The following is a 13,082-nucleotide window of genomic DNA, read 5'->3' on the forward strand; positions in this document are numbered from 1 at the left end:
ACACTGTTAAGAACATGACCTATATACCTGTATGTGTGTGCATTCCACAGTACACAACCTCTGCAAATGTGTTGCTGTGATAGACTAGCTACACAAATCTGCACAGTTAAGAAGAAGCACAGATCCCGAAATTGAAAGCAGTATTAGCATCATTATGTATGTGCGCATAATGAAATCGAGTTGCATCTTAACAGAGCATTAATGCACCTTTGCAGTACCACATTACACATTTGACTATGCATGCTAGATGTTCATATAAACATCAAATTGCTCTTTGTCAAAATATCAGTACAGAAAACATGCATCAGTAGATTCTCGCTGAGTATGTCAAAAGGGTAGCAGAACTATAGCTAGCTCATTACACACTGCTTGTAGATCCTCAAATTGGTGCCCCTCAACTCAAAAGTTGAAGAGCAAAAAAAAAAAACTGTAGTAGTTTAGTCTTTCATAATAGCTTAAGTTTTCGGCTTTATATCAAATTGTCAGGTTTTTGGAAACATGAACTTCATATGGTTGGAACCATATGTTCAACATTCTGAAAACTTGAACATAACAAACCAACAACAATCTACATTTTTGCAGGGAAGCATGTACCCTGCACCTCCACGCTCCCTGAAAATTAAATATACTAACTCCAATATCACACTATAATAAGGAAAAGTATAAATTCCCCGATTCCCACTGTATCCCAATTTCCATACAAATGCTTCAAGTCTTTGGAAAGTCAGACATATAGTCCCAACCATATGATGTCTGAGTTTCTAAGATCTTGATAATCTAACATAAACACAAATTTTCACATCCAGGAATGCCCTAGGTTTATTTTTGCTTTACTCTTTCCAGTGTATTTATACACATTCTTATATATATATTATTTCATACTCATGTTTGGGTCTAATGTAAATAACAAAAAATCAGTTCTGATTTCCTAGACTTTATATATCCTTTTTATAGGTTCATACTAGGCTATCTGCCCTAGGGCATTTATAAGCCTAGCCAGAGTGTGTTTGGCTTTCGCCACCCATTTTAAATTAATTTTGCTATGCCCTTTTTCGAGGTTAGTATACTGTGCCTCTGTCTAACAGTGACACAGAAGTGATACCCAGGGTAAACCTACGATCTCCCATCCACTCATCAAGATTCCTCTTGAAGAGAATCAATAAGGGACTCTGCCTAACCTGGACTGGGATTTTATTCCAGAGTGAAGGGAGCCTCTGGGTTATGAATCTGTCCCTCCAGCATGTCCTATTTATTTCAGTGCTGAGGTTCAAGTCTCTCGAGCGCGTAGCTCGATAGGATTTGGATTTTCTGAGGTGCAGCATGTCCATTAATTCCGGGTTGGACATGGCTTTATATGTCAGGCACAGATCGCCTCTGAGCAGGCGGTATGCCACTGAGTAGAGCTATGGGTTTCTTTAACCAGGCAGCATATGGCATCTGTTTGAGCCCTTTGATCCTCTTGGTGAGGTACTTTTGGGGTCTTTCCAGTTGCTGCAGGTGTCTGGTAAGGTACATCCCAAAAGGGGCATTGCACTCAATTATGGACCTGATGAGGGACGAGTAAAGAGGCACGATGACCTCCCCTGATCTAGATGTGAATCCCTTCATGATTAGATGGGCTATATAAAGTGTTTTTCTAACCACTTTGGCCACGTGATTGTCAAATGAGAGATTGCTGTCAACTTGGGTCCCCAGGTCCCTAATTACTTCTTCTGTACTTAATGGATTACCACCTATGTGGTAATTTGTGGGCACTTTGTTTTTGCCAAAGGGGATGACTATACATCTTTGGCGTTTAGCTTGAGGCCATGGCTCTGGCACCAGTTGTCTGTTTCTATGAGGCCCTTTTGAAGGATGCTTGTGTCGGCTGGAGAGTCGATTATGGCGCGCAGTTTGCAGTCATCTGCGAACTTGGTCTGCCACAGTCCTTCCGTGTTGGCCTGTACCTCTGAGAAATATATACCGAACAAGAGAGATCCCAGGACTGAGCCTTGTGGGACGCCACTTGTAACTGGTTTGGAGTCTGACATGGCTCCAGCAATTCTAACCATGTGGGTTCTGTCCTTGAGCCAGTTTGCAACCCATCTAGTGACATAGGGGTTTATATTTAAGCTGGTGAGCTTATCTGTAATGCCTGAGTGGGGTATTGTATCTTAGGCTTTTGCGAGGTCCAGGTAGGCTGTGTGGACCACCTTCCCCTCGTCAATGGCCTTGGTGACTGTTTCAAAGAAATCAACCAGGTTTAAGAGGCAGGATCTGCCCTTAACAAAGCCGAACTGGGTAGGATCCAGTGTCTGCAGGTCCCCAATATCTTTATTTATGAGGTCGATGATGATCCTTTACATAGCTTTGCAGACCAAGCTATTATACAACCTATAGTCTTGCCAATAAGGTGAAATCAAAATGATTAGCTTCAAATATTGCTTCCTGAACATCACAATAATACATTCAGAGTGTCCTGGAATGTTGAGATGCCTGGGGAAATTGTGGAAGTACCAAAATTCAGTTTTCTGATCATGTAGCTTATGTGTGGTGGGACTAGACATAGGGTGTGTGTGTGTGTGTCTGCACACTTGTGTTGCTTAGTGTAAAGGTCAGGAATAAAGTTATCATTAGTGCTATGGTATGGTTGGCTTTGGGATTCAGAGTATGTTTTACATACTTAATTAGCTCATGTAATTTTGCAGCTGATCTGATGTCTGTTTCAGAAAGCACTGTGGCTGAAACATAACTATGTTCAGAACACAGCTATGAGCATAATGTTGAGCTAAACATGACCTGACATGATAACCTGTGGTAGGTCAAAAGGCATGGTCCGCATAAACTGCTTGCTAATTACTGAAGCCAAGTTCATCAGTATAGGGTATAAGTGCTGGGCAACTCTGAGAGAAATGCAGTGTGGTACAGTACAAAAGCTACTATATTTAATAGATTTTACTCTGTGTTTAATACGCTTAGAAAGAAACAGCTGTACAAATTCCTCAACATTTCCAGCATTATGGCAAAGTGATAAAATAAGAGCAAATATTGATTGCATAATCCTGCTTTACTGTGCAAATCTGACCACAGACAAAGGCAATAAGCACCGCAATGGCCTGCATGTTAACTGATACTTGACTGCTAACAGTTTAAAATTTGTTGCTGCCATTCTAGGATATCACTTAAAAAAGCAGTCTGTAGCATACCTAATTAATGGATAGCACTGCAGAATGTTTTAGAACTGCAGCACTCACTGTTGTAACTTAATATGGGGTGGAAAGGGGTCTAATGCATTATTTTATGCATTCACCTATATAAAATTGTTTAAACACGATTAGTTTAATAAAAATGAAAAAAAGCACTGTTAGTTACTGTTTAATGAACTCGAAGTTGCTACTGAGTGTGCTATACTTTGCTTCTGCACTTCAGAAAGAAGCTTGCACTCAGACATACACTGTCTGTTAATCATGACAAGTGCAAACACATGTTAGAACTGAGTAGCATATGCAAACTTTTTGGTTTTGGCTAAGACTTCCATATATACAGTGCAAATAATATTCTCTCAGACTGCTGAAATCAGTATTCATCACATGGTTTACAACCCTGTGATGAGCATAACTTAAGCTCTGGTTTAATTTTCCACATCTTCCCATTAAATGTGCATTGTTCTGTAAAGGTCATTTCAGTCATTTTGTTGTATAGGACCAGACTGGCATACTTGTACATTTGAGAGTGACTGTGTATGTGCACATGTGTTTTATTATAAAATATCCCATGGAAGAAGAGACTAAGTTCAGAAAATGCAGATGTTAAAGAAACCAGAGTATTAACTTGATTTATCTGAAGTTATTTGTTTCATTCTGAGATCATAACCATCTTGTGCATTTTATTCTTGTGATTAAAGGTTATCTTTCTGCTTTACTATGAACTGGGCTACAATAAAAAGGTATGTAATCTGTTTTTATTTGGTAAGACTGTCTCTCAAGCTTTATTATACTACAGTAAAGTCTGGATTCTTACAAGAGTTTCTAATCAAGTCATTTTCATTGCTCTTGTAGCAAAATGAAATGTTAATGTGCAGTAAATTCTGTTTTCTCCAGTTTAACTGCTCTGCTTATTGAAGGCTGAATACATGCTTACTGGATGTTCAAAACTTTTATCAGCATGAGTGTGAGCAACTAATCTCAGAGACTGTCCGCATCTACAGATGCTCCTGGGCAGGGCACTTAGAGGACAGATCCAGGCTGTCAAGATGGGGGATGGGCATACAAACTATCTTCAACCGCAGAGAATCCCTTTGTTCATTATGTAGCCCGCATTTACTCACATATCTTTTCTCATATTTATTCACTGCTTTGAGTCTTAAATGAAGGAAAGAATCAGCAGGATATTTGAGACTTTATCTTAAGTTCGTCAATGATAAGAGTTCTTTTGAAAAGGTTTATGAAAGAAGTATCCCACTGTGTCTTTAGAATTGACTATGCTTCATGCCTGAGGCAATGTTAAAAGTGTAGTGTATCTTGTAAAGAATGACTCTGCTTGCTTGTAATTTTAATTCTAGCAGAAGAAACAGCACAAGCTTATTTTATTCATCACACCACTTTCCCATCTGATTAATTTATTGAAGAATGCATTTCTGAGCTCAATTTCTGATAGACGTATTTATGAATTGTAATATATTTCAGTCGCATTCACAGGCTTAAGGTAAATTATAAACTACGGATAATTTTGGAGAGGGAGTAAACATCATTTAGTATTAAAACACCAGCCTGATGACATCTTTAATGATATGATCTACATATGTAGAGTCAGAACTGAAGCTAGGGTGGGGTAATGGTGCACCTGCCAGGGACAAAATTGTCAGGGGATGTGATACGTAGTCATCAGTGTGGCTTTATTACAGAATCAGCATTCAGAAACAAATGCAGATATGGTAATTGATGTCAGAGCTAAAGTACTTAGACAGTGGTATGGTAACTGTAGAAACCACCTGGTACATGTTAAAAATATATATATATTTTTTGCATTTTAACTTAAGAGTTGAGGAGCACAGAATGGGACCTAAAGATCCTAAACGCACCACATTGAGAAATGGAGCATGCAGAACACACCTTTTCTTTTTTTGGCTTCCCTGATTAACATACAAAGCCATGTCAAACCCAGAGCTGTTGGACATGCTACACTTAAAGAAATTCCAATCCCTCAGAGCCACACGCTCCAGGGATCTAAACCTTGTCATGACAATAAACAAAACATGCTGGAGGGATAGGTTCCTGATCCAGAGACTGCCCAGAGTCTGGAATAGACTGCCCATACATGTCAAGCAGAGCAGCTCTTTGGCTCTCTTCAAAAGGAACCTTGATGACTGGATGTGAGAAAGGAAATTCAGCCCAGGGATCACGTCAGTCACCCTGCTAGACAGGGATCCAAGGAAGTAAATAGCGTGGGAAGAAATAGCCAGGGAATTGTTATGGCTAGGCTTGTATAGGCCCTAGAGCCGATAGCCTAGTACCAAACTATGAACCAATTACCTAAGAGTCAAGGAGCACAGTTTGTGTAAAATGGATAAATGGATATAACTGTCCCATTTCAACCACAAGATTTTTTAATGGTGAAAGAATCTACTCAACATAGAGTTCAGGGGTGCCACATCTCAGAAAGTCAGAGGGAACTACATGAGCAAGCATGCAGCTTTCCAGAGAGCAAAAAAGAGAAGATCATTTTCAAAATGCATTAATACAGCTGGTTTGAATTATGGTGATACTTGCCATTTGGTATTTGTCATATACCCAATGACTCAGGAGCTTAGCAAATTTGTTAGTAAAGTGTGATAAGTAATGGAACATTTTTGTTTGTAGTATTAATGTAAGATTAGCATTATGATGGAATGTGCTGCACTTCAGAATGGATATAAATACAGGCCAATTACAAAGAAGTCCACATGTACACATCAAACATGTTGCAGTGGTAAGAACATTCATCACTCTGTCAATGAATCAAACAATCAAAAAAGTCAGTCTATCAAAAAAAAATCCTGAAAAGGAAAATGTCCTTAAAATAGACAATGACCTTATATATATATATATATATATATATATATATATATATATATATATATATATATATATATATCTGTACACTTCTTCAGTTAATAGTGTCTTGATCCTACTAAGGACAGTTTCAGCAGAAGTTGCTAACTTACACTGATGTTATATGGGAAGTGTATGCTCTTACATGGAAGGTGTGGGAATCTTGGCCTCTGCACGAATGAAGGCTTTTATATATTTTTTTTCAAATTTAACTGAAGAGCTCTATGTCTGGATTGAGACTTAGTGAAATGTAGAATAACCCTCACAGATGTGTATATACTCAGGAAAATGTTACATGCCCCCCCTAAACACACAGACACAGACACAAATACTGAGCATGTTTTGTAGAGGGTTGGGGGGTGTCCTAATGTTTGAGATGTTTACCTTACAGATACCAGGTACAGGGATTGAGCTTCACCTTTGGCCACTGTCGGGTTATTGGCTAGGTGTGTAATAGTCTGCAGACTGGTTGCCCAATATTTACATATGAACCATATACATATATATGTTTTCAACAATTCTAGCCACATTAGATTGATCTCCTAGTCTCTTTTCTATGGACCCTAACTGCTACAGTTTCTCAAACTGGTACACAGATTTTCATTAATAAGGACTCAGTCCTTCCTAAAATTACATGGGTCTATACCTCCCATCCAAAAAAAAAAAAAACAGCTCACATATAAACACAAATGCCTCCTTAGTCCCTGGGACAATGCCTGGAACACTTGGAAAAACAAATCATCCTCAATATCCAGGCATCACTTTACTAAGCTAAAATGTCTAGCTAAACTAGCAATCAGGTAACATAAAAGTAACATTATAAAAAAAGCATCAGTCATTCATTCTTAACTCACATAAATTCTGAACAGAAGTCAACTACCTGAGTGGCCATACTAATTCAGCTAACACCTAGTTCTTTTCATCTTACCTAACAGCTGGTTTCAGCCTCGACGTCAGTACAGTTCCCATCCCTGATTCCATTAACAATCCCTCCTCTCCTTCTAACCTGTCACCTCCTGCATATTCCCATTTTCAGTTTCCAAGCGATCAAACAAAGCACACAGTTTCACTACTTAAAGAACTAATAACTAATTACCAGTCCTTACAATCTTCTCCCATGGTTCTAATTCCTATGTTAGGACTTCAAAGCCCCCCCCCCCCAAAAAAAATCTGGCTCCCCTTCTCTTTTCCATTTTCATTAATAAACTACCTCTTGACCTCTTTCATCTCTCTCCCTTTCTCTCTCTCTCTTGCATTATGCTGATGACATGGTCTCTATTTACTCAAAGCTGACCTCTTGGCCCATATAACAACATCTATAAGCTGACTTTCTTCCGTTATCAAATGACTTAATAACAAAAATTAATTCTGGACACTTCCAAAAGTAAGACAGTGCTGTTTGCTACCAACCCCAAATATCAGAAAAACTCTCAATCACTTCTTATCCATGGCCATCTTGAGAGACCCGTTGATCACTTCATCTCCTTGAAATACCTTTGGTATGTGACTTGATCCCACACTGACCTTTTACGTTTGCCTAGAAAAATTAAGGAAGAAAATGAATTCCCTCCTATTTTGGTCCTATAAAATGTCTACCTTTCTCTTCATCACAATCAGGAATGCCATAAGCAAACACATTCTATCACAGCTTATACATAGACTGCCACTGGCTGCAGTAGAATCGAAGAAAAACTTCACTATCCACCCTATAAGAAACTTTGCATGGCATTACATTACTCTCTTCCCTGTAAATGAGTATCATTGTGTCATGCTGTAGAAAGCTAATTGGTTACCTGTCCAACAGTGTGCCAACTTGTTTCTTGGATCCCAGCTCTACTAACTCTTCAAAGACCATTCCAGTCTTTCCTTGCTTTCAACCTCTTCCGACAACCCCCCAATTATAATCTAAGAAGTCTTAACCACACTGATCCACTTCTTCAATGGCCCAAAACCAGACTTCATTGCACTAACCACACTTTCTCCATCATAGACCCCACACTCTGCGAGTCACTCCCGACTAATGTCAAAGACTTGACCTCATACCCAACATGCCATGTTCAGCTTAAAGACCATCTCAACTCTGAGTCAGTTTTGCGAATTCTTTCCCTCTGGACACATCACCTTATTTATCACTCTCCCCTTCATCAGTCAGGCGCCTTCGTCTTCCTCACATCATTTCCATACACTAGTATGTGACATCACTTTCACGTTGGATATAGCATATATAGTTCATTTCTGTGTGCCCTACACCTACTTTGTGCTCTATCCCTCTCCCCTTCATGAGTCAGGCGCCTTCGTCTTCCTCACATCATTTCCATACACTAGTATGTGACATCACTTTCACGTTGAATATAGCATATATAGTTCATTTCTGTGTGCCCTACACCTACTTTGTGCTCTATCCCTCTCCCCTTCATCAGTCAGGCGCCTTTGTCTTCCTCGCATCATTTCCATACACTAGTATGTGACATCACTTTCACGTTGAATATAGCATATATAGTTCATTTCTGTGTACCCTAAACCTACTTTGTGCTCTATCCCTCTCCCCTTCATCAGTCAGGCACCTTCGTCTTCCTCACATCATTTCCATACACTAGTATGTGACATCACTTTCACGTTGGATATAGCATATATAGTTCATTTCTGTGTGCCCTACACCTACTTTGTGCTCTATCCCTTCACTATTTCGCTCTTCTTTTTATCTTTCCTTACACTAACCATCCCCTCTTATTGTCCTCTGTACTGTGTAATTTATTACTGTTATTGATTCAGTGTTATGCTCACACAATAATTTTAGTACTCATAAATACTGCTTGTCTACTGCCATTTATATTTGTCCTAAATGAGAGTGAAACAGGTCCAGGTGGATCAGTGATCGACCCTGCTTACCAAACTGAATAAACAATTGAATGACTAAATAAACTAACAATATGGGCAGCAGTGGGGAAGAAGGAAAGCCCTGACTGAACCAGTATTGAACACTACAGTGCAAGTTTTTGGGGACACATGCAATCTCCTCACATAAGAAAAAGGAAACCATATGATAATAAACCATGAGCTCATTAGGTTTGGTATGTGCAATTAACTCTAACCTACAAGGATTTCATGGAAGGAATTCCTAAACCTCCAAGTGGGAGAATATGTCTGCAGCAGAGTACAGTTTATATTCTGTCAAAAAGTGGGAGTCTTCTATACCTGAGAAATTGTTACTACTCAAGCCAGGAAGGTGCTATAAGGAAATGCCTGTGAGCACTGGGCATTTTGTGCCAGATATTACAAACTGCTTTCAAGGACTGGGTTACATGGGATGAAGCCATTATGAGAAATGTTACTTTTCTCAAGCTTTAAGTACTGCTTTAAAGCTGCATTTCATTTACATTTCCGATTCCACCCTTGTTGCCAAAGAAGAGAATGGTTTTGCTTCTTTAAGTAGTTAATAGACTCATGCCAAAGCTTAGAAAACTGAAGGCTAAAAGTGATTCTGCTTGTGTGTGTGTTTTATATATCTATATATATATGGGTCTACTTCTGAAGACCAAAACTACACTCTACCAAAACTGAAATCAGTGAGATGAATCTGCCAAAACTACCATTTAACGAAATTATAAACTACTGAACAATGAACTTTGAACACGTTTCTGGACCTTACCTTTTCCCCACTGCAGTACAATCTTAGAATTTGGATATAAAATGTGCAGGGGGTGTGAGTGGCACAGCAGCTCACATTGGGGGGCGGGGGGGCATGGCAGCTTTCCTCCCAACAAAAACATCAATAAAGGTAATTTTTTTCACTTTAAATTTTAAAATGTGCAGAGTATCTGCAGAGATGTTTAATATCCAATGTCTGACTTTGAGTATAATTTTGGTCTACAGAAGTAGCCCATATAGCCCATATGTAACCCTCCCACACACATACTTTTGGTTTTATATTGTTAGCTTTCAGTGAAATGAGATTCATAAATGTAAAACCTAAGTAGATGGGGGGCTACACCCCCTCCCCACTGCCCAATGTGGCTTGCTGTGCCCCCCCACACCATCCGTAACTATATATACTAACTACAGGATCACACTACAGTGGGGAAAAGGGCATATACATTTTATTTACCCAACAATAATTACATTCAGTGAAATGAGTTTTCAGTGACTTAAGCTTTCAGTGATTTTTTGAGGGTGAATTGAAATTCAATGAAATGAGTTTTCAGTGAATCAAAGTAGACCCACATATATATATATGTATGTATCTACATATGGGTCCCCTTCAAAACATCTAAAACCTATAACATTTAATTTCATAACATTCAGACCAGAGCATCTAAAACTCAAAACATCTAAAACCCATAACATCGAATTTCATAACATTGAGACCAGAACATCTAAGACCCAAAACATCTAAAACCAATAACATTGAATTCATAACATCTAACAGTACAAATCACATGAAAATAACATCCCCTCCACATATATTGCCATATAATGACACCAAACACATTTTTTACTATGCTTCTGCATGGGGCTTGATACAGTCGGGTTAGGAAATTTACTTTTTCCCACTGTAGTATGATCTTGGAGTTGGTATATTTAATTAAGGGGGGTGTGGGGGTGAAGGGGGGCTTGTGCCCCTGCAGAAACATAGTAAAAAGTGTGTTTGGTGTTGTTATATGTGGAGGGGATGTTATTTTCTTGTGATTTGTAGTGTTAGATGTTATGAAATTCGATGTTATGGGTTTTAGATGTTCTGGTCTCAATGTTATAAAATTAGATGCTATGGGTTTTAGATGTTTCAGAGTAGACCCCTAAATATATATGTACTTATATATACATATATGGATTCCATACATTTCGTCGAATTACACTTAGTAGAAAATGATACCAGGCATTGCACTTCACTGAAAGCTCACTTGGTCGAAGTTCATTTGGTCGAAAATGGAATATAGCCCCCGCTCCACTGCAGTGCAACCCAGGAGTGAGAATATTAAATAAGGGGGGGTATAATTCACTATTATAAGAAGGTATATCCATTAGAAATGCATTGATATATATATATATATATATATATATATATATATATATATATATATATATATATATATATATATATATATATATATATATATCTTTAGTAAATACTATTGGCTACGCCCCCACACCCCCCTTATTTAAAAATTCTGATATGTCTTTTAGGGGTTATTTGCATACATTATGTAGTAAAACAATCTAGCATAGCTACATCTTTCTTGACTGTGTGACCTTTTTACCATTTGGTTTGGTTGATATGCATACATGTGTGTATATATATATATATATATATATATATATATATATATATATGTAGGTTCATAGGTAGGTTCTAGGCTATCGGCCCTAGGGCCCATACAAGCCTAGCCAAAAAATGTACCCTGGCTTTTGCCACCCAAGAAAATTATTTTCCTGTGCCCCTGTCGAGCAGAGCCACAGAAGTGATATTCCTCTAAGACTTAATACTACAATCTGTACATGAAATTTCCACCACAAATTCCCAGGTTAAAATACCGCATGTGCAAAAAATTAAAAGAGTTGCAAGAGATGGTGGAGTACTTACATAGCACCACTGAATTTTTAAGATTCACTAGTCAACATTCCAGGGACTCTATTGAGTTCCTAGATGTTTTGGTTAAGAAGACAGCGTTAGACGAACTTACAACAGGGATGTATAGAAAATCTACATGGAGAAATAGTATCTTACATAAGACTAGTATGCATCCAACATTTGTACACAAAAATGTAGTGAAAGGACAATATATGAGAATAAGCCGCTTACATAATACAGATGAAGGCTTTGTGAAGACAATGACTATATTAGAGAAAGACTTCTTAAACAGAGGTTATAGTAAGAAAGACATAAATGAAAGCTCTAAATATACCATTGAAAATAGGGATGGGAGATGTAAACCGCTCTTCTCAAATACTATAGAAGATGTTAAAAGCAAGGAAGGTCATGATTTTAAAGTTAGATTCCCTATAACTTATTCAAGTGACATCAGAAGGTTCTGTAATATTTTTGAGAAGAATTGGAATGTTTTATTGTCGGATCCTGACTTGAGAGAATTGTTAGAAGATAGACCCAGCTTTTCTTTTAGAAATAAGAGGTCCTTAAAAAGGCAACTCTGTTATAAATCCAGAAACAATGAAAGAATGATTCTATCTGATAGATCTGATAGGCAGGGGACTTTTCATTGCAGAAATTGTACAGCATGTGACTATTTATATAATAAATCTACATATAAACATCCTACACTAGGATTTATAATTGATATAGATCTTTATGCTGACTGCAGAACACAAAATTTGGTTTATTTCAGCTTCTGCACTGTCTGTCATGCATTTTATATAGGCAAAACCAATAGGTGTCTAAAGGAACGTATCCTTGAACACCTTAGAGATATAAGAAATAAAAAAGACACAAGTGCTTTAGCAAAACATGTGGAAGAAGAAGATAGGAAACATATTTTTAATTGCATGGTTTTAGAAATAATAAATAAAAGTAAGAGGGGAGGTGATATAAGGAATAAGGTAGAGGAAGCCGAACAAAGATGGATTTTACTACTTCAGGCAGATAGGTCTCCTGGATTGAACAATGCTATTTCCTTGAAACCTTTTTTAAAATCCAGACCACTAAAACATTAAATAAAATGTGTCTGTTATATGTATATTTTATTTCATCTTATGCAGAATATAAGGAAAATTAATGTACTGATGTATGCAATTTTAATTAGTCTATGTCATAGTTCTATATGTGTTTCCATTGGTTGAACCATATTTTAAATACCAATGTTTTAACTGTTTTTATGAGTCTGAAGAAGCGATCAGCTGACTTAGATCGCGAAAGCACTTACTCTTGTTTAATAAAGTGGTGTGAAACTGCAAGTGAACCGTTTCCTACCTTGACTACTACATCTCAGTTACAACTTTTGGTTTTATAAAGGGCACTACTGTGAAGCTGCAAGTGATTTATTTCCTGACGTGGATTATTCCATT

This window comes from Protopterus annectens, chromosome 1.part1 (assembly GCF_019279795.1).
Source record: "Protopterus annectens isolate FY-2018-M chromosome 1.part1, PAN1.0, whole genome shotgun sequence".
Classification (NCBI taxonomy): Eukaryota; Metazoa; Chordata; order Ceratodontiformes; family Protopteridae; genus Protopterus; species Protopterus annectens.